This window comes from Ambystoma mexicanum, chromosome 7p (genome assembly GCF_040938575.1).
Source record: "Ambystoma mexicanum isolate Mex_15411 chromosome 7p, UKY_AmexF1_1, whole genome shotgun sequence".
NCBI lineage: Eukaryota > Metazoa > Chordata > Amphibia > Caudata > Ambystomatidae > Ambystoma > Ambystoma mexicanum.
The window spans coordinates 905784616-905807101 of record NC_090939.1 but is presented as its reverse complement, the minus strand read 5'-3'; the positions used below and the strand labels follow the sequence as shown (position 1 = coordinate 905807101).

General features: G+C 45.3%; 1 protein-coding gene across 4 annotated transcripts in view; it reads left to right on the top strand.

Moving 5' to 3' along the window:
- Window positions 1-22486, top strand: part of ARL13B (ARF like GTPase 13B) — a 1122894-nt gene that overhangs the window by 26257 nt on the left and 1074151 nt on the right. For 3 of the 4 annotated variants that reach the window (XM_069637199.1, XM_069637198.1, XM_069637196.1), the window contains exon 2: window positions 8969-9173. The exons of the other annotated variant lie outside the window; for it this stretch is intronic. The gene's annotated coding sequence lies outside the window, so the exon portion shown is untranslated. The remainder of the gene's footprint in view (window positions 1-8968; window positions 9174-22486) is intronic. 4 annotated transcript variants of the gene reach the window in all.

The window sequence follows — 22486 nt, the reverse complement described above, 5'->3', positions numbered from 1 at the left end:
CAGTTTAGGCAAGGAAAAGTACCTATTCTCTTGGTGGCTTTCTTCTTTTGTGCTGGTCTGGTCTTTACAAGTTTATCTTTCAAATTATGACTCCGTTGATAAGTGAATGTTGGGACCTCTTTGAATAAATGTTCTACACGTTGGTCGCAGGTGACTGTGTTCCAGTGTTTTTTAATGATAGTTTTAATGCGGTTACTCTGTCTTGAGTACTTGGATATGAATACTAGGGGGGGGGTTCATCTTCCTTCTTAGTTTTAGTTCTCAATAGATCTTCCCTTTTCTGAGTTGCTATGCGTATTTCTGCTGCTGTCACTTCTTCTTTCATGTATCCACGGTCCAGAAATGTCTTACCCATTTCTTTGACTTCTTTTTCGTACTCAACAGGGTCACTCACTAGTCTTTTTACACGAAGCATCTGGCTGTATGGTAAATTTTTGACGAGGCTTGGTTGGTGGAGGCTTAGTCGTTGGAGTAGATTATTCCTATCTGTAGGCTTTCGAAAGATGGTGGTCTGGTATCCTGTGTCGGTTATTCTGATTTGTACATCCAGAAAGTGTATACTTTCACGCGAGTATTCATGTGTAAACTGTATTCTCGTGTCCTTACTGTTTAGGTAATCAAAGAATTCAAGTAGTTCTTGTTCACCTCCTTTCCATACCCCAAAGATATCATCGATGTATCTTATCCAGATACCCAGATGTTGTTGCCACCGTTGGTTAAGTAAAAAAATTTCGGTTTCAAATTTGTGCATGAATGAGTTTGCATACGAAGGGGCCATGGTGGCCCCCATAGCTGTGCCAGCCACCTGTAGGTAGTAATTATCTTTGTATCTAAAGTATGAATTGTTGCTGATGAATTCCCGCAGTGCCATTATGAATTCTTTTTGAGCTCTTATCTCCTCTGCCTTCAGAAGTATCCATTGCACTGCTTTGTTACCCAGATCGTGTGGGATTGACGTATACAAACTCTTAACGTCAATTGTAAAGCAAATGTTTTGGGAGTCAAATGGTATTGAATTCAGGTGTTGCAAAAAGTGTGTAGAGTCTCGGATGTATGTACTTGTTTTTTTAATCAAAGGTTTTAGGAAGTAGTCCACATATTTACCAAGAGGTTCTAGGATGCTGTTTATCCCTCCAATAATTGGTCTGCCTGGCGGTTTGACTGAGTCTTTGTGTACCTTTGGGAGAGTATAAAAGTGTGGTACCCGTGGGTAAGAATTCGTCAAGAATTTTTTCGTGTGATGGTTTATCCACTCAAGTTCCTCTGCTTTATCTAGAAGGATCCCCAGATTTTATTTCATTTCTGCTGTTGGGTCATTTTCTAATGGTGCGTAAGTATTGATGTCTCTCAGTTGTCTTTCGCATTCTTCATCATAGTCCACCGTGTTCAGCAAAACTAGACCACCACCTTTATCTGCAGCTCTTATTGTGATGTTTGTATCACCATATAAATCTTGGATTAATTTTAACTCGTGTGGTTTCATAATGCGTCCAGTTTTAGATTTTAAATGCATTTTTTCAAAGTCTCTTGTTACCTGTTTTTGAAAAATGTCTACTTATGGGACACTAATAGGAGGGATAAAGGTGCTCTTGCTCCTGAATTCCTTCAATTCTTCTTCTTTTTTGTTCCCTGTTTCCTCATTTTCTAGTTCGCTAAAAAACATTTTTAGCTTCATTTTTCTGATTAGTTTGTATAGTTCAATTTTGGACTTAAATAAGTTGCTGTCATATGTAGGCACAAAGCTTAAGCCTTTTTATAGTGTCTGCAGTTCTTGAGCCGTCAATATCCTTGCTGATAGATTTATCACAATGTTTTCTTTTGTTGTAACCTTGTGTTCGGTTTCCCTCTTTGTCTTTCTCTTCCCCCTTCTTGTTCGCCTCTGCCTTTCTCTAAAAAAGCTGTTCTTCCTCTTGTCGAAGCTTCTGAGGGCCTTGTATATCCTGAAGCTGTTGGTAGATTCTCTTCTTCTACGTTAGTAGACTCTCTTTCAGTGTCTGTTCCTGAGCTGGACGTCTCACTGGTATTTGTAGGTTTTGGTTTTCTTATTGGAGGGCCATATTTATCCATCCAAGTATAAACTTCATCCTTCAAATAGTCATATGTATCCCTTTTGAATTTTCGGATCTTTTTGGTTTCAAGCTCTGCCTTGTAGTCTGCTAGCTTACTGTTAATCTCTTCCAGGATTATGTCAACTTCTTCTCTGTTTAGTGTTGCCACAAGTTCTTTTTCTATTTCTTGAATTTCGTTACTAAAGTCGGACAAATTGTTGGCTAACTCTTGTATGGTGAGTAGTATGAGGTCCAGGGAACACTTATTTAATATAGCCTCCCATTTCTTGACAAAGCTCTTACACAATGTTGGTCGTAATTGTATTCTTAACCTAAAACAACACCCACAGGGATGGGGAGGGGAGGATATTGGAAAACAACTGTACAAACTTGGAAGTGGATTTACCGTTTAAATATGGTAAACCATGGTCTGAACCTGTCTGTGGAATGCAACAGCCTAATTTTAGAGGTATAATCCCATGTAATGGGTTGTTATTCCAATCTAGTGTGATAAGTGTATGAGCTACCCATTATGGGGTCTTTTTTCCAACAGGGCCCTTCTTGGCTATAGCCCGGGACACTAATTTGGACATACTTTCTCCCCGAACCGGTGTTCCCACTCTTTCCATGAGCTGCTTTTCTCATTCTTGACCAGTTGTGCCTCTTACTAATCACACATCAATATGGCTGCAGAGTTTGTTCTGAATAGTTAGCAACTAGTTTTGTACCAGTCCGTGATCTATGTCTACCACACGCGACACAGTGGTTTTGAAATGGAAGGGGGCTGCTGCACTTCACTTTTCCTGCAGCATTGGTTCTGTAGGGTGTCACCGTTCACACGCGAGTGCAGCATTACTACGTAGTTAAGATTTTTGTTGCCCCGATCACTTGGTCTTTTTGACCAACTTCCTGCCGGTCCGCATACATTGCACAATGTATTCTGTTCTTGCTCGCCATGGTTTGGGGCATGATATTTTTCATACTCACTTCCTTAATACTGGTACTTCCTTAATACTGGTAAGACAACGCGTGTCTTCTAACATCCTGAGTATTCGAGGAATAACCAGTGTTTGAGCGGCACGTGGGGCGTTGTGTTTCCACCTGACACAGATGCTGTCCAACGAGCATGTTTGCATTTATTGTTTCAGCATTTGGCAGCTTTCCTGTTGGATGTTAGAATACTGACATGGGTTCCTCATGCAAGAGCATACTCTACCCTATTGTTGCACTAGACACCTTGTGGCGCTTTATGTCTCAGTCATGCTGTGGACAATGCCAACATTTACACAGGCATTGCCCATAAGCATACCATATGCAGGCATTCTTCTCAGTTGCAGAGGAGCTTTGGGCATGGCTATGTTCCCTCTGCACTGCACCTAATGGAACGTTTCTGGGCTCCCCTCCCCCAAAATCTTCTAACTAGCACTCACTATTTCTTGTGTGGAGATCAGCACAGGGGTCTCACCCACCGTCTCGTTGTGTCTAGATGAGGTCGGCTTTCAGAATTTAATATATATACATATATCATCTATTGTCTAGCTTTCAAATTTAATAAGACGCCATCACAAGAGTTGTGCAATGATCAGATTCACATCGTTCACCAAGGTGCAAGTGATTCGGGTGAGTCCGTGCATATGTATGCCAATAAGTGGTTTTGGATATATACGTACCGGTTTGGTTTTGCTTCATAAGTGCACAGCTATATTCCACAGCCCCAGCACACTGAATGATGAAACCTTGGACGCCGAAGGTAAATTATTCACACAGACCCACAGCTAAACTGCAAAAAATTGCTCAATATGTCCTTTTATTCACAAAAAGCATACATGAATGAAAATAATAAATGAATGAATAATTACTACACATATAAAAAATGTAGAAAGTCTAAAAATACTTCACATTTGAGGCAACAGCAAAACAAATCCTCATCTCGCCAGAAATGCGCTGAAAAGCTCAAAAACAGGCAGGCAGAGAGATCTTGGCGTCAACGGGCCTGCTAGCCGTGCATCCACCCTTCCAGCCAAGCGTTCTGCCTGTCCGCTCTAGTGCCCCTTGTTTTAAGCCTCCCACAAATGCGGGATGGATCCCAAAGTTGCCACCTGTTGACAGTTCTCATTGGCCCGCGGCCAGAGCAACTCTGGGTAACCTTGAGGCAAAACCCTTCTTATGAAAACACGAAAACAGCTGCATAACTTCTTCAGCGTCAACAAATTCCATAATGACGTTATCAGGTACAATCCAGCACTGGCTCATTCTAGCCTATGCGTGTATATTCTCTCTGTGTCCTTGGAGCAATGCAGAATAACATAAGCAATAGGCAGCGCTGAAAACATTGTTTACCAGTGGAATAACCTGAGCAATCATTAAAAGAGCTCACATCAAGTGCAGATTTCACTGAGGCCTAGAGAAAATGTGGAGATTTCATGGAGGTCCGAAGAAAAGGTCCATTATGGCTCTGGGAGCACCCAAAATGCACTGCACACATGCGCCATGTTTTAGTCAAAGCATTACAATCCACGCTTGGACATTTTTACTTCCATTAAAAAAAAAAACAATGTTACTTAATCATGGACCTAGTACACCTGACAGAGACAGGGATGAGCTCGTTCCCAGGCAAATAAGCAACTCCCAAGGTCCTCCACCTTTGTTTTGGGCTATAATATGTACGCCACCCGGCACCTCGCTGCACAAATCACGTGACTCGCTTGTGAAGGAGCAATAGCCTTGCCTTCTGATCTTAGTGATGGATCGAGGTGTGTAAAGGTTTTATGGTCGATGATCTGTGCTTGGATGGTATTATGGCATACAGGGGTCTCGGGATGAAACTGTTGCAAGGCTGTATTTCTTGTGCAGGGATTGGTGGGGTCAGGAGGGCCTTGCTATCTGTTCTGTGGGATGGTACTGCCAAGATGCACGCTGCTCCTTTCTTGTGACCTTGCAGGGCGCATTCCTCCGAGGGTGCGAGGGCCTGTAACTTGTAGAACAATGGAGGATTTCATGGACACTGTGAGACCTGGCCGGGTTGGGGGTGATGTTTGCGCTCATGCAAGGGATCTATTGCTAAGAGATATAATGCTGTTCGCCGCGCTTGGGCCTAAGTTCCAAAATGGCTGCCGTCATCTAAGATGGCATCTACATTCGCATCTACTGTAAGGCTTCTAATACATGCACTGGCTCTATCGTGCACCCTTCTCTGCAGCCCCCCCTACACTCCGCATGGGCCCTTTAGCATTTGTGTCTTTTTCGGTATCACCTAGGGGGTGGGAAGACTCTGCCTCCTGCCCAACAAATCCTTAGGCAGTTAGTTTAGTATCTGCTAAACTATGCTAATCATGTGTAGGTGAATACATTCTGTCTTGGCATAAATGGTTTCTCTACGTTTTTTTTGTTTGTCTTGTAATGGACCTGTTTAAGTCGTTCACTAGTAAACATCATGTCAAATGTTAGCCTATTCGTTTAGTTTGAGGCCTACAGCGGTTTAACTAACGCTGCATAGTTTGGGAACATATATTCTTCCGTTTAAGCAATCATAATATATCTTGTAGCTCCTTTAGTGTCTGTGCAGCTTGATCAGCCACATCCCTCACCTACCAGTGTAAGACTCAGGACTAAGACACATTTGAAGGTTAATCTGTGTATAATTGGTTCCACCAGTTCTTGATGTTCTGTCAATTTTGCATGGGTAACATAAATGTTCTCAATCTACTGCCAGGAATCTGCGAAGTGTGACAGGGCCAGTGTTGTGGCCTTGTCAGGGGGGTCGGGAGAAGGGAGGAGGGAGCCCACCCCAACTCCACCAGGGTGCCTGAGTGCAGGCAGGCCCCCCTCCCCAGCCCTCCTTACTTGCACAGATGGTGGCGATGCAAGTAGTCGAGGGAAGCCATACAGCAAGGAGCAGCGCTCCACACAGAAACCAGGGGGTGCCACTAGAGGCACAACGCTGGCCACCCAACGCCAGAGGGCGCAGCAAAGGAAGGCACATAACCAAGGGGTGCCACAATCACGACAATACCAGCAGACTCTCTTTGCTGGAGTCTGCGCAAGCAGGGAGTTTCCATTAGCCCACCAGGAAACATTTTATTACTTAAATGAAGGACTTGATGGGGGATACAGTGAACTTTGAAGCCCTCCCATGACCATCCCCTGTCACTTTCCCTGGAGCCAGGTAAGCTATTGGTTAAGGTAAGTTAGGGGAGAATTGATTGTTAGGCCAACTTTGCCACAGATGACGAGCTTGTCAACCCATGTGTATGAAGATGGACAGATGAAGATGGGCCAATGGCCTGGCATCCTCTATGGAGCAGGCCGTACATGTATAAGGACCATCCAATTGGGACTGTAGAATTGTATCGCCTCTAATTGCATCATCAGTGATGTTGTATGTGATTATAATGTGTTACACGAGCGGACGGACCTCGGAACGTTCCGAGTAGCAGTTTTTGGTTGGCGCTTTTTTCTTTCTGTATTCTGGAGCCAGGTAAGCTATTGGTTAAGGTAAGTTAAGGGGAGAATTGATTGTTAGGCCAACTTTGCCACAGATGACGAGCTTGCCAACCCATGTGTATGAAGATGGACAGATGAAGATGGGCCAATGGCTTGGCATCCTCAGCCGTACATGTATAAGGACCATCCAATTGGGACTGTAGAATTGTATCGCCTCTAATTGCATCATCAGTGATGTTGTATGTGATTATAATGTGTTACACGAGCGGACGGACCTCGGAACGTTCCGAGTAGCAGTTTTTGGTTGGCGCTTTTTTCTTTTTGTATTGAAATAACCACAGGTTATCCTTGCAAGAGTGTCTTGTGCCTTTTTCGCTAGCTAGTTGTACTTTTAATTTTTTTGGTGTGAGCGTGTGTCATGCCGCGGCAGGGTTGGCGGAAGTGGAATCGCTGGCGGTTCGGTCCGCCGTAGCATTCCGCTCCTCGTCTTCCGTTTACCGCTCTAGTCGTTGTACGCGTCCGTGACCCGGAAGTATAATAATCCTCACTTCCGGGTCGCATACGCGTTGCAACGTTTCCGGGTTTCCTCCTGTGTTGCTGCCGCTCCATCTCCCGGTGATATTCTTTACTTTCTGCATTTAGTTTCGCTGTTTTCCACTCAGCGGTTTTCCACCCTGCCCAGTGCTTGGTCTCGTCCTTGTCTAGCCTTTTTCTCCTTATTTTCTTTTTCCTTCCTTTTCTCCTTGCTATTTTTCCCCTTTTTTCAAATTGAATCTACCTGTTGCCAGACCCCTGCCTGCCTACTGGACTGCCTGTGATTATCCTTAGTATCTCATTGAACTTACCTGTTGCCAGACCTTTTGCCTGCCTACCGGACTGCCTGTGATTATCCCCGGTATCTACTTGATTCTACCTGTTGCCAGACCCCTGCCTGCCTACTGGACTGCCTGTGATTATCCTTAGTATCTCATTGAACTTACCTATTGCCAGACCTTGTGCCTGCCTACTGGACTGCCTGTGATTTCCCCTGAGTCCGTTGGATCTACCTTATTCCAGATTCGGTGCCTGCTCATCGGATTGCACTCTCTTCAGCTAACTCATCTTCTGGGATCCTCCACCCGCAATACTACGTCTAGGGGTTTTTTGTGCCTTCCGGCTTTTTTCCCCCTGTGAGGCGTTCTCGGTAGGATAACCCCCGTTGCCCCTATCTTAGTGGCACGGTGGCATCCTATCGAGGGCGTCCTTATCTTCACCAGAAAAAAGAGAAGCCTCCACGACATAAGGACGGAAGGATTAAGCAGAAAGAGGAAGGTGAGGAGTTGGGGGAAGGGGGAGAACTTGTCATCTCATCAGAAGAAGAAGACATAACCGACAATCGTGACAGCGTGCAGGGGCGTGCCTTCAGATTACATATTGATTCTACACCTGAACAGAGATCCACACTCGATGCAGTTTAGCTGCAAAGTCTGACACATAAATATACCTTTATTCCAGCCTGAGGCCACTATCTGCTCTAGTGTTGCTAACACAAAAGCATCATCTACTGGGTCGATGCAATCGGCTAAAACACAAAATGCGCTTCCAGTGACATACCACAGTAAGGCAGATTTATAATCATCTCGCCAAGGCAGATAACAAGAATTGGGCGCTGCACGCCGTTATAATCGGGGAAAAACATATGGCCATGTGTTATCAGGGAAGCCGCTACTATCACCTCGTTACGGCTGGATACGCAGCAGATTTGAATGGCCGCCGTATCAATTGGGCCATGAAAGGACCCAAAGCACGTCGTACACGGGCGGTGTGCACCTCAATGGCAGGACTGCTGATGCTCTGCCTCGTCCAGACAGCATGCGCAGGCAAGCCCCCGACGATTGATCTTTGCATGGGACCACAGTTCAAAACGTTGTACTGATGGGCACCTTTGTCACCATTTGTTATGTCCCGTGGAGACCAGTACACTTGGGGTGCACAGGTGCGGTCCCGAGGGCCAGAACAGAGACACAGACACATGTTCTGCTGTTGTCGGTGACTGCTCGTGCACTGCCTTGTAAGCATAGACAGGCCATTATTTATTAACCAGGTGCAATGAGGTATTACCTCATCGCACCTTAAAGGGACATTACGATCGACCTATGTAACAAGGCTCTAAGAGACTCTCATTGATGATCATTCGGACTGTCACATGGATTAACTGGTGTTGCTTATTTTATTTTTTTGTGTGCTTATTCTGTTCAGCCATCCCTTACTCACTGTCTAGGCAGAGGGTGCTGTCAATCTCAAAAATGTGTGCCACCTTGTTGAAATATCTGCATGCTGCGGCTAGTGTTCAGAGTCCAGCAAAACATTTGAACAAGCGTATCTTGATGGCTAGTTGAGATTTCCCTTGGTTGTTTGTCAAGGTACAAATCATAATTTAATTACATTTTGATTAAATTGATACTAAATTATACCTTATCTTGCACTCTATTTTGCAGGCCCGAACTAAATGGCAAATTGTTGATGCGTTCTACAAACAAAGATGGCGATCCTAAAAAGTCGTGTTAAGACCATTTCGTACCGAACCTTAAGTAAAGACCTTTTACTGACACATTCTTTGAATTTATCATTTGAAAATGTTGAAGATGGTCAACCAGCCATTTCTGTTGAAATATTGAGGATGAGAAATTGACTCGGAAGCAGGTGAACATTAGCACTTCTTGATTTATATACTAGTCTTATCTTAATTCGAAGTTTCTTTTTTTGTTTAACTGGTGTTTTTCAATTTTGTTTTGATTCTGCTCACTATTTTTGAATATGTATCTTTCACTATGTCTGGCTTAATGTTTTTTAAAGCAGAATGAGTTTTGAACGTGTAAAAATGTGATCCTACGTTTATTTTTGTCAGTGGTATATGATGTTTCACTGTGTGATTCATTCACAACATAGTGAGCAACTTGTTAGGACATTTCCCCTTGCCATTGCTGCTAAACAACAGAAGCAACAGTGTTTTCCTAGAGTTTGCAAATTTCTGTATTGTTTGCAAGCACAGAAAATCAGTTTAGCCTCTAGTTTCCACTGTCTGCCTAGGAAAGTGAATGGTTTAGTTTGTTCAATTTATTTGAAAGTGCCCACATAAGGGTATAACAGACTGCCCAATTAATGTGATTTCTCCAGAAGCATGGCACTGTGATCTGGCAGTCTGTGAGGAACATTAGCTCTGTAGTTCTTTTAGCTCTTTGGTTTTGAGAAATGTATTTTGTGTCTTGCTATACTGAACAAAAAATACTACTGTTTCATCGTGACTTTCTTGTTAATGCACACCACGTGGGAAAAGTGTGCTTCTAACATCTCTATCGTCCTTGTTTACCATCACAGAAGGGTATGGCAGTCTACAAAAAAAGAACAGATGGCCACCATGGAATGGGATACGTAGTCCGTTTTCCCTTTCTATAGCGACCATTCGAAAGTGAGAAAAAAAAAACCCAACAAGATGGCTGCCATGGAAAGGGAGAAGCGACTACAAGTAGGCCCTACTCCCTTTCTATGGCAGCCATTGCCGGGGCGGTAACGCACGCAGGAGAAGAACAGAGAAGAGCAAGCTAAGTGGGGTGGGAGGGAAGGGGACACGGGGAGCACATACTTACAGGTGATCTGGCGGGGGGAGATGGTGGCCTCCAGCTCTCAGAAGGCTGAGAGCGGGGGCCATACTGTGTGGTAAAGCTCCATGTTCTGAGCCTCTGCATTGGCTAGGAGGCCTAAGCTACACCCCGGGAGGTACTTATAAACTATAATCTGGTTGTCTACTTTCCTGTAGCAAGGTTGGGCAACGGCATGGTCTCGCTATGGGCAAGGTGCGTGACAAGTGTACTTCTTTGATCCAAATCATAATACTGGCATTCAATAAGTTAAATCCTGCAGAGGTCTTGTGAACCTACCACCGTGAGTTCGTGAACAGATTCTCGAGTGAACTTTGATAGATCGTGGTGTAGGCACCTCCAAGTTGGAGCACTATGTGGGCACAAGCTTTGTTCTGTGCTCCTTCTGGAATTTGATACTGAAGCAGTGATATTTTGGTTTGGGGGAGGAGTGGAATTACCAATAGGAGCCGAGTGCCTAGGTTCCTCTCTGGATGTCATGTCTTTAGAAAGGTGATCCAAAAAAAAGTCCATCTAGAGTGTGCAGTTTTTGGCGAATCATGAATACTTGATGTTGGTATGATCCCATTCCAGTCTGTCACCAGTTAGATGTTGAATAGTTTTGGAGGTGAGGGGGGGGGAGAGATGCCCTCCTGCCCCCAAATTCTGGTAAGTTGACAGTTATGCAAAACACCACAGCGGAGCTACAGTAAACTTTGAAGCAGCCCTTACACTGTGTAGAGATTTTATAGTTATCGCTGTATACATCAATTTAAAAGTGACCCTTCGTATGATAGACTGTTGCTTTGTCCAAAAGGCCCTTTCAAAACGCATGTAGCTGCTTGACAGCTGAAGTATAAAGATGTTACCATGACATTTTCGTTTTTTTTTAACTAATTGTATTTATTCGGTTCGAGATCATGACATGTATCGCATGACATGTACAACAGTATCAGTGTCCTATTGAAAACATTACGTGCCTTTTACTGTATGCCTGTTACTGAGCTTTCAGCCTGGCCCTCATTGTGCTCCTCGCTTTCCAACAATAAACCCCAACAAATACAGTCCTGCCCCTTTTAAATTTAAAATCCTCACCCTACCCCCCGACCCCCAACTTGTATGGTTACATCTTCCTTCTATGGGTTTAGAGTCAGCCGGCCCTTTCTCCCAAGAGTGGTCCTTTGCACATTGTTCTGTAGCTCAACACACATGAACATTTCTCAGTATCAACGGTTTGTGAAAGCAGTTTTCTGTCTTTTACGTATTCCTGAAAGGGCTTCCATACTGCCAGAAACTTCAGATACTGTCCCGCCTTCAGGGCGCATATCTTCTCCATTGCCATCAACCCCCAGATTTTAACCCACCACCATGCAATTATCGGGCCCTCTTCAGTTTTCCACCCTTGTGCCAGTGTCATTCTCGCTGCCATCAGCAACTGAGTGATGAGGGTGGCCTTATGCCCGGTTGCCGCGTATGTGCCTTCTATCTCTGCTCCTACTAAGACCAACTTTAGTGCCATTGGAAGGTTCTCCCCCGTGATCTCTTTTATATGTCCCAGGATTTCTTTCCAATACATTACCTGTTTCAGGCATGTCCACCACATGTGATAGAGGTCCCCCCTCCCTCCACATTGTCTCCAGTACTCTGGTAGGTACTTTGCGTTTATTCTATGCAGACGATAGGTGGACATATACCATCTGTAACAGAGTTTATAGGCTGTCTCTTTAATGGCTGTGCTTTTAGATATTTTGTGGGCCCTCCTGCGGATCTGTCCTCATTCCTCTTCCGTGATTGGTTCCCTGAGATATTTTTTCCAGCTATCCCTATACGGGAGCTTGTCTCCCATTTGTGCACTGTCCAACAGCCTATATAGTCTTGACACCCCTCTGGTAGTAGCTCCGTCCTGCTTGGTCAGTTCCAACCCCACAGGGGCTCTAGTGCCCGCTTCCTTCACCGATTTCTGGGAGATCCAATGTCTAATTTGTATGTATTTGTATCTTTCATTCTCCCCTATGTCAAACCTTTGTTTACATTCCTCAAACAGGAGGGAGGCTCCATCTTGATACATAGCTTTTAGATTTAATGTTCCCGCTCCCGTCCATGCCTCCCAGAATTTTCTTTGTAGACCCGGGGTGAAGTCTGCATTGTGTGCCAAAGGGGAGAGAGGACCCAATCCCGGCCGTATCTTCTTCTTTCTGAGCGCCCTGTCCCAGCTCCGCAGAGACACCTTAGTGTCTTCCAACAGTTGGCTCCCGTGCTAAGGCTTGTAATGATCTCAGTGGGATGGTTGTAACCGTTCGCTCTATCCCACACCAGCCGTTTGGTGTGTGTTGCCCAGCCCATTTCAACATTGGCGCTATGTGTGCTCCTACAACATATCTCTCTACGTCTGGGACCTGAAGCCCCTCCCAGGAGGGTTGGGCACATCAGGATTTTCTTTTGTACCCTTGGTTTCTTACCTTGCCATATAAAGGTGAGTATTGCCGATTGTAATTCCTTAAACATTTGAGGTGGTACGTCTACGGGCAGGGAGCCCACCACGTAAAGTACACGGAGTAGGAGTGTAATTTTGACTGCCGCCATTCTTGCGAATCAGGAGAGTTCTTGGGCGTCCCATCTATGCATGTCGTCCTGCAATTGCTTCCAGAGGGGTTTTATGTTTGCTCCATACAGGCCTCTTATTTCCCTTGTTAGATTTATCCTCAGATATTCTAGTTTCTCCTCTTCCCAGATTAAGGGGTATGTTTTCCCCAGTTTTGTGATCACCTCGCATTCCCCTGTTATATTTAATGCCTTAGATTTGTAGTAATTTATGGAGAACCTTTCCATCACTTTGGGTAGCGTAGCTATGGTATTTTTCATAAATAACAATATGTCATCCATGTACAGCGCGATTTTGTGTCACCTCCCCGCATGTCACCCCCATGATTTTTTGTATCCCATCTGATCCCTACCACAAAGGGTTCCATTGCCATTGCAAATTTTAGAGGTGATAGGGGACAACCCTGGCGCGTGCCTCTCAGTATTTTTATCGGCTCCAAGCTCTGTCCGTTGACCAGAAAGTTTGTTGATGGGATTTGGAAATTCGCTAGAACCATCCTGGTGAACTTAGGACCACACCCGAACCCCGCCAAGACCAGCCTCAAATATTCCCAATCTAGGCTGTCAAAAGCATGTCTGGCATCTAACGCTGCTACTGAGAATCGCGGACCCGTTATTGTCCCTAATTCAATTATATCTTTGGCGCCTCTGACATTGTCCTCCTGTATGATCCCTGGTAGTACTTTCATTAATCTAGCTGCTTGGACCTTGGCATAAATCTTGGCATCACTATTTAAGAGCACAATGGAGCGATAGCTGACGCAATCTGTGGGATCTTTCCCTGGTTTCAGTATCGGTATCGTGGTGGATTTCCCCATGTCTTCGGTGACCCTACCTTTCTCCCTGATGACATTAAACAGTCGTGTTAGTGGTGCCAGCAGTTGTGCGAAAGGTTTTGTAGGACCCATTACACAATCTGTCTGGGCCTGGTGTTTTATTAGCTGATCAGGCCGTTATTGCGTCACTAACTTCTTGCAATGTTATCGGGGCGTTTAGTGTGTCCCTGTCTGTGTCCATGATCTGGGGGAGGGGTGCTGATGTCACATAGGTGGCTTGCCTCGGGGGGACTACATTTTCTCATTTCAGCAGCCCTTCAGGGAATCTTCCCATTATTTTGATTTTCCCTTCCTCCGCCGTACATAGTTCTCATTGTTCATCTCTTAGTTGGGTTATATAGTTATGCTATGTTTGTTTCTTCAGTTTGGCTGCTAAATATTTATTGGTTTTTCCCCTCTGTGTATAGTATGTTTGCTTTGTGTTTAGAGTGTCTGTGCCACCCGATCATGTGCGCTTTTAGCTGGGCTCTGATTTTCCTTGGGGCTTGCAAAGAATTTTGTGACTGTCGGGTTTTATGTTGCTTTTCCACATTTCTAACCTTCCCTTCAAGTTTCTTTGTGATGAGGCCTCTTTCTCTAATGTATGCTGTGGTTTGTGATATGAATTTACCCCGGGCCACTGCCTTCCCCGCATCCCACACTATCCTCCAGTCTGTCTCCCCGTTATCTTTTACAGTAATTGTTTGTTTCCTCCATGTGTGCTCTAATTGAGATGCCCGTAGTACCACTTCCCTCAGTCTCCAGTGGTACTGCCTTTTCCCCCCAACGTTACCCACTTCTATATGTATGATCACTGGCGCATGGTCCGAGAGGTATTTCACCCCTATTTCTACTTTTGTCACAAGGGGAATCGATGCTGCCGACACCAGGATCATGTCAATCCTAGAGTAGCCCCTGTGTACTGTTGAGTAGTGCGTGTATTTCCTATTTTGTTCCTGAAAGAATCTCCATGTTTCAATTACCCCCAAGTCACGAAAAAATGTCCCCAGTGCCTGCCTGTTCCTCCCATCCGTAATGGTGGCTGGGAGTGTTTTGTCTAATGTCGGGTCCATCACACAGTTGAAGTCCCCACCTATCACCACCTGTCATTCACACCATCCTCCCAGCTTGCGTAATAGCTCCCTTATATAAATATCCTGTTTTTCGTTGGGGGCATATAGTACAATTTTCGTGTAGATTTGGTCTCTTATAGTAAGTACCCTTGAGCACCAGGTATCTGCCTTCCGTGTCTATGTGTAGGTGTTGCTTCTTAAAACCCAGACCGCGACTAAGCAGTATTGCCACCCCCTCGTCTTTTTCGCACTTGATGCATAATATTGGATGGGGAAGGCCCTATGCGCCATCCTCCGTTCGTCCTTAGGGAGGATATGCGTTTCCTGCAAGATCCCTATTGATGCCTGCAATTTGACCAGTCTGCCCAAGATTGAGAGGCATTTTGAAGGTGAGTTTAAACCCTGTACATTCAGGGATACTATTGTTACTTCAGCCATTCAGTCTATCTATTGGCGCGTGTGATAAGGGGTCTAGGCCACTACCCCTTATCCGTTTCTTGACCTTCCCAGTTCCAGACCCTTCCATAGCCCCCCGGATTGTGAACCATAGTTCGACCCATTCGCCCCTCCGCTTTCCCGCCTCCTTCCCCTCCTTGACCCACCCACTCTCTCACCAACATTCCCCTTCCCCTTTGTCCCAAAGTGGCCAGGACTCGCCAGAACCCCACCCGCCCCCTGGTAGTTCTCCAGGGCGTTGGACCGAATACCCTGAGTTGGGTTCCAAGACGTGTCGCTCTCCATCCTCCGTCCGGACGGCTTTGACCTTGCTTCTTATTTTGAGGCCTTCACCTCCCCCCAGGCCCCGATTCAACTCCATGGTTATGTTACGGTATTCTTATGTCCATACCTTTTGTTATTACATATGGGGACCGGTCAATTTTGCTTCCCTTCCGATCCTCTTCCTCTTGTCCGTCATCCATTCCCACTGTCTGTCCGCTTCTTTTGAAGTGCCCTGTTTGGGGTTGCTTTCTTTTTGATTCTGGTCCCCATCCATTTTTAGCAGTGATAGCCCCTCTTCACACATGTTAATTCAGCGCTGTTTGCCTTCCCAAGTGAATGACAAGCCAAAGGGGAAGGCCCATTTGTAAGTTATGTGTTTAGCTGTTAGGGCCTTTGTGCCCGGTTGCATTAGTCTTCTCTTGTGTAGAGTTGATAGTGCTAAATCTTGGTCGAACAGATCCGGTTTCCGTTGACCGTCGGGTCCGTTTGTGTTCTAGCGGCCCTCAGGATTTCCTCTATCAGGATGTACAAGGACAGGGCTACTAGCCCGTCTCAGGGCCTTGCCCCCGGTCTGTCCTCTTGGGGCCTACTCTATGTATTCTGTCTATGAGCTCTTATCTGGTTTACCATTTAGGAGGCTGCTAAAGCACTGTTGCATGGCGTCTTTTAGGTCAGTATCCATAACTGTTTCGGCCAGGCCCTTGACCCTAATATTGGACCTGCAGGATGTTTTCCAGGTCCTCTGCCTGAATTTCCAGGTTATTTGTCGCTCTGACTATTTGTTCCAACAGGATGCTGCTCTGTTTTGCCTCTTCTGAGATATTATACAGGCCATGCTCTACTACATCCACTCCCTCGCCCAGCTCATTGATCTCTCCTCTGACCTCCTGGAGTGCTGTCTTCAGATCCTCCTTCCCGATTTGGTCATGTAAGGAGTCTGTCATCCTAGTTTCCATTCCCTTTAAGCAATTCAGCAGCTCATCTATGTCATCTTGGTTTGTGTCTCTGTGCTTCCCCCCCCCCCCCACCCCCATCTCCTGTGGTGGTAGGGTCAACAGAGTGTCCTTCTGCTGTTTCTGCCTCCAGCACCTGTCGAGCTGCCCCTCTTGCAGTTTTTTTGCTCCTCTTGATCTTGATGGGGTGCTTCTGGCCTTGGCCCCTGGCATCAGGGGACCCTCTGGACGTTTTCCACGTATACTTTCGTCCTGGGTAGGAGGTTGGGGGGGGGGGAGGGTGTCGAATCGCAGTTTGACTCCCTGTTTGCGGTCTGCTAATTGCACCTCCGGGGTACGCTCTCAGCCCTCTGCCGATTCCACCCTTCCTTTCGCCAGCATCTTATCTCACTCGCTATGTGTTATTGTCCCGAGGGTCCCCCCTCTAGCTGCAAGGGATCAGTTGTGGCTGCGGTCTGTATCCCTCTGATTGCAGCCAAGCAAAGGGGGGGGGACTTATGCCCACTGTCGTTTGAGGGGAAAAGTGCTCCTTCTTTCTGTGTGGGCTGCACTCAGCCCTGTTTGGTGCTATATGCTGTCTAGGTAGGTTGTCACCTGTGGTATCACATAGCCCGGTGCTTCGCGCAGGGTATGTGCTCTCACCTCCCCACGTCGGGTGGAGAGGGGGAAGTGGCCCCCCTGCTGTTATGCTCACCTGGTCTCTTCGGAGGCGTTGGGGCACGGTTGCAGCCCTCCCGGGGGTGAGGTCGCTCGGGTCCGACTTTGCCCTCTGCGCTTATGTGGTGACTCGTGGTAATAGGTGATGCTGCTCGGGACTGCTCCTGCGTGGAGTATAGGGGGCGTGAGTATACCAGCTTGTGCGCCTGATCCCCTACCAGACCCCTTCTCCCAAACCGTGGTACCCGTGTGATGCGCTGACCCTGGAAAGATCACCTGTTGATTAGTTTTGGAGAGCACTCCGTCCTGGTGCTTCTGGCAGGGGCGCTTTTATGATCTGGAACAAGTTCCTTTACTGGTCCCTTGCACGTGGTAGTCCAGTCTTGCTGCGACTAAGCCACTATACTTCAGGTAAGTGTTCCTGTTTGCCTTTGTCTTTCCTTGTCTGTTTTTGTTGTATTGTAAAGTTTGTTGTCTTGTATTGCTGCCGCTGCTTCAGTCGTTCCAATCTGATCTGCGACACAGGTCTCACGCCGCTCCCCGACCTGGCATTTGACTGCTGTGCCTTGTCCCGCTATGGTGTTTCCCCGCTCAGAGCGCTTCACCGCCTTACTTTATGGGTCTCTTGGGGCTCGTTGATGCTTCTACGTTGCTCCCTTCACCGTGGGGGCCTTGGCTATGGCGTGCTGTTCCCTTGTCCCTCTACTACAGACCCATCCTTGTTGCTCGTCCCGTCCGTGTCTCTATTCAGAGGCGCTGCCACTCCGGCGAGGATCCCAACCTTCACCTCTGGCACAGTCTGGAGTCGGGGTTGGGGACACGCAAACGTTCCTACTGTTCCCAGGCTCGATTGGTGGGATCACACAGCTTCCTTTCGCCTTACAGCCTGCCCGGGTCTGCTACGGCGACAGATTATTCTGTTCTTCATGCGAAATCTGCTCCAATCGAACACCCTTCCTTCCCTATGTGTCCGGGGGCGGGACGGTGCATTTTCGATGCTTTTATTGTGCTTAAGTCTCTTTATTCTTTCCCGCCCGGACGGAGCTCGGGAGTGTACTCCTTTACGGGATGGCGGCCATCTTGGAATGACACTTTCGTTTTTAAAGCATCATGCCTAGTGTTTTACTTTGTGAAGAAAATGTGAATGATGAACATGTGTTTATTAGGAAAACCCTGGTCCATCAAACCACAGATTTGTCATGAAAAATACAGCTGTGTGCTTTTCCTAGAGGACTGACTGCGCAGACGTTCTGCAATTCATATCTTTTTTGTTAAATACCAGCACAGTTAATCGCTCTTGTACCGACTATTCCCCATAATGAGTGGAAGCTATAGTTCAGTCGATGGCTGCCATCCAAATTTAAAATCAATCAAGTCTTATAAAAGTGCATGTGCTCGGAGCAGGCACCTTGCATCACTATCGCAACATCTGGGGTCCGGTATTGGAGTTTGACCAAAGGTTCCCAGCCCTGACTTTCAAGCCCCAACTGGCCAGGAGAACTATTCAGGATGGAGATCCCCTACGGGGATGTGAAGAAGGAACTTGAGACCGAAGGGTGCGGTGGGAGGAGCGTCAAATGGTATTACTGTATGCTACATGTCGCAAGTGATTAAGCTTTGTATTGCCATAACCTGCCTGTTTAAAATAAACACGTTTTTAAAAAAAAAAAAAAAGTGCATGTGCTGTGAAATATCTTGTTCTGTCTGAGAATGTAGAGCAAGCTCCTTTTGTTGTTTCCGAGAGACCAGTTTTCTCGAACGTCTAGAATGGTGATTTGCACATCAGGCCTTATATCGAGGTCATACATAACCAGTTTTTCTGTCTTGATTAGGTAAAGCGATAAGCTGATGAGAATATTGGGTCAAATGGAACACCAATTTGGAAAGATTTTTGTATGAAATGCAGTTAATTGTTGTTTACCTGATCATGGATTAAATCTTGATGTTTTCACGTTTACGTGATTTGAGGACAACATGTTGCATTAAGAGTGCATACATTTTCATTAATTTTGCCTTCCCTGGAACAGCGTGTGAAACTGATATTCTTGCTACGTTAATGTAACTCTATGAAGCCATTGAAATAAAGGGTAAACTTCATATTAGTTGTTAGGGAGAGTTTTCAAAATGTGCTAATTCCTCTCTACCTTAGAGACCCCCAGCTCTTTTGCTGAACTTTGGCACTCTGTACTTTTTCATTCTGTTGGTTTTCTGTGTTTATTTTCTTTGATTATGGAGTTTTAACCAACTCCATAGGTATCATCTTTTTTATTTGTGTCACACAGCACCCTCAGTGCAGTGACACAGGGATGTCTTTTAGACTTCCCAAAGGTTGAAATACCTTCTCTGGGATAAACTACTGTTTCCCAGAGAATGTAAAGTGAAATTGACTTTATTAGTCTTTCCAAATTAATAGACCCAGCACACACCATCTTACAATGGAGTGCTGGAGGGGTTACATAGTATCCCCTGTGTCTAAATACTCATTTAGCAGTCAAATGCTACCCTTTCCTATTGGAAAGGCTGGTGGCAGTGGTTTTACAACAAACTACCATGATTTTTCCCGACCGCGATCACTGGTAACTAAAAATCACAGAGCCATGTTTTTCAAGATGGCGCCTTAAGCCCCTTTGTTTAAACAGGACCTGGTGGTCTTTTTTTGCCGTTTCTTTTTGGAAAGGTCCTTCTAGTGTTTGTCTCTGAACGCCAAACCAGGTTTGGTCCCTTTGTTTGTGTGCCTTTGGCAGGCTTCAGGACTGAAGACCGCCTCTGGCGTCTGAGTGTCTGCGGTGAGTGACAGCTAGGTTGGAATGAAAGGGAGAAAACTGTTTAAAAGGCGAGTCTCTTGGACTGGAAAGCAGAGTCGACCACTGGAACGAAAGAACCGAAGTCGAGCTGGAAGAGGATGGCTGCTGCAACTCCTGGACCGTTGGTTTGCGCGGTGAAGCCCCTGCTGCAGGTCCGAATTGCCAAACTCCAGTTGACAGAGAAGCTCCTACAAGGACGGCTTCTTCCTTTTGAGTTGGTGGGACCAATCAACTCATAAGACACCTGGATACCATTCTCAAGGCTGGTTAGGATTAACCAGGGAGAGGGACACCAGTTTGTGTTCTTGAATCTACAGCTACTGGAACTGAAGTGACTGACTCCATCTTGTTTGCTTTCTTCAACGATCCTGTAAAGTGCAGGAGTCCCCTGACATCTTTCCACTTGTCCCCACGACTGAGGCTCAGGAACAGCGAGATCTGCAGGACCGGCCAGGAACCACGACTTCAGCAACATTTGTTTTCTTCATACAAAGGTACTGTGCCAACCCGATTGAGAGAACGGCACTCTTGCTGTGAAAGTTTGTGAAACTTTCCCAACTTGCAGGCTTAATCAGCTTGTGACCCGACAAATGATCTTTTTTCGTCTTACCTACTTCTGAGAACTTTTGCAAAGACTTTACTGTTTGATACCAGAACTGCTCTTTCCTATCCAGAACACTAGCTCCTATTTCAGGGGAGCTCAAACTGTCTCAAAAGCTTACAGTTTTGTATTGAAGTATATGTAATAATTTAGTAAGTGTTTTTACCAAGAAACCTAGAGTATAAGTGTCTACTTGAACCACTGTGATTGAAAGTCCTCTGTGTAACTACTTGTACTGCTCGCATTCACTCTTGAGATAAGCCTAGCTGCTCAGCTCGCTGCCAAAAACTGTGTGGGACAGACTTATACCAAAAGTTAATTTGGCTAACACCTGTAGTCCTAATTATGTGTACTGGTCCCAGAGGGTACTGCCTGCAATTCTGCCTAACATTAGTCTGCAGAAGGTTTTTCTAGCTGAACTTTAGTGTTCTTAAAACGGTATCCAGGCCCAGGGTGGGTCACTCACAGCCCATTCTAACATCACAAGATGGGGACCTTGTTGAGGTAGGAGTATTTTCACTAGACAGAATGAGACACCTAATGTACACAATATTCAAATGCCCATAATTTAGCATGTATGTATGATAGAAGATTTTCAAAGCCAGTTTTATATCCATAAAAGATAAGTGATGGCTTAAAATTATTGAATTAGATAGGTTTGCTTGTGAAAGTTTTCCTGTGTTGTCTTTAAAAAAGGAAAAGGAAGGCAATCATGGTGTACATTTTATCAATATTTAGTATTGACAAGCAACTCCCTATTTTCTGTGATGTGTCCCTACTGGTTGTTTCTGAAAGGCAGATATGGAGCATCAGATAGTTCCGTGAGGAATGAGGGAGAAGAGATCTAAATTATGAATATTTAACAAACTTTGTTCATTCCCATGCTCCTAGCCATTGGTGGTGTAGTGAGTGCACATCTGGAGTGCACTGAAGTGTAGTGGCCAGTTCTATTTTAAACAAACGATTTATTTCAATCTACAGCTGACCCAATGTGTCTTCAGAGACCATGCAGTGGGGTCAGGGCCCAGGAGTAGAAGGTTACTACTCAACAGTTTTAGTTTGAAAGATCCCAGCACCATTGGAGAAGGAAGCCACCCCAGCCAAACTGTGGCGGCCAGCTGTGTCAAGGATACAGTCATTAAAGGATCGCCTACATGAGTAAGCTACATTAAAAGAATTCCACTACGTATACATTTAAAGAAATCTCTATTGAACTAGTTACCTTTGCAGTTTGGATGTAAACACACTAATTAATCTAGAGCATTGAATTAAAACCCTCTGGAAGTGAATGTTATTGCCCATCTTTGACTAGCAGTACATCAGGACCAACAGCTGAGACAATATGTGTTGGGTGCTCTGGGAGTGTTTATTTAAAGTGAAAGGATGATTAATCCCTAAAATAAATGAATTCAGCCTACTATATAGCGCTTAATGCAGATCCCCGTTTAAGTGATGTAATCTTCAATGCCCCTTACACACTCGTAGTATTCAATGTGTCGACCCTGGAGTATGAAGGGCTGAATTGGGCCAACTGAGGTATCAAAGCCATGTCTCACTGCATCATTCTCTTCCCATGCTGAGTGTCTTGTGCCTGAGCTATCCACCTGGCATCAACTATCAATCTCTTGTGGCTCATTAACACAATTCCCTTGCTCTGAACTTTCCAGTTGGTTGTTCCTGCATTATACTTTGTCATGAATTTCATCCTACCTTGCATGCCCAAGCCTAACCTCCACCCCAAAGGCGGTCTAAATACGTACTTGGGGCTGTGGCAGATTTTGCAGCAAAGAAATGTGCTGTATCCGATGTAAGACTCTGGAGACAATTTCCTCACTGCGCTTAGTGCAAGAAAAAACACTGTCCTGGAGCACCCAACAGGTTTGCTATTGGACAGCAATATTGTCATGGGTGTACCTCTGGAATATCTAGGAGCAGATTCGTATTACACTTGTGTGTATGATAAACATTTTGATGTTACCAATACCTCTCCTACCCAGTTTGATAACTAAAAGTACAAGTAGTTAAACTTGGAATATAATGTCTGTGTATACTCCTAAATAGAAACATATCACGAAAGCTCACTCTTGATTTTTAGCTTGTATATATATTAATTCCCTTGCAGAGATTAGATTTAAAAATATAGTTAAATGATGT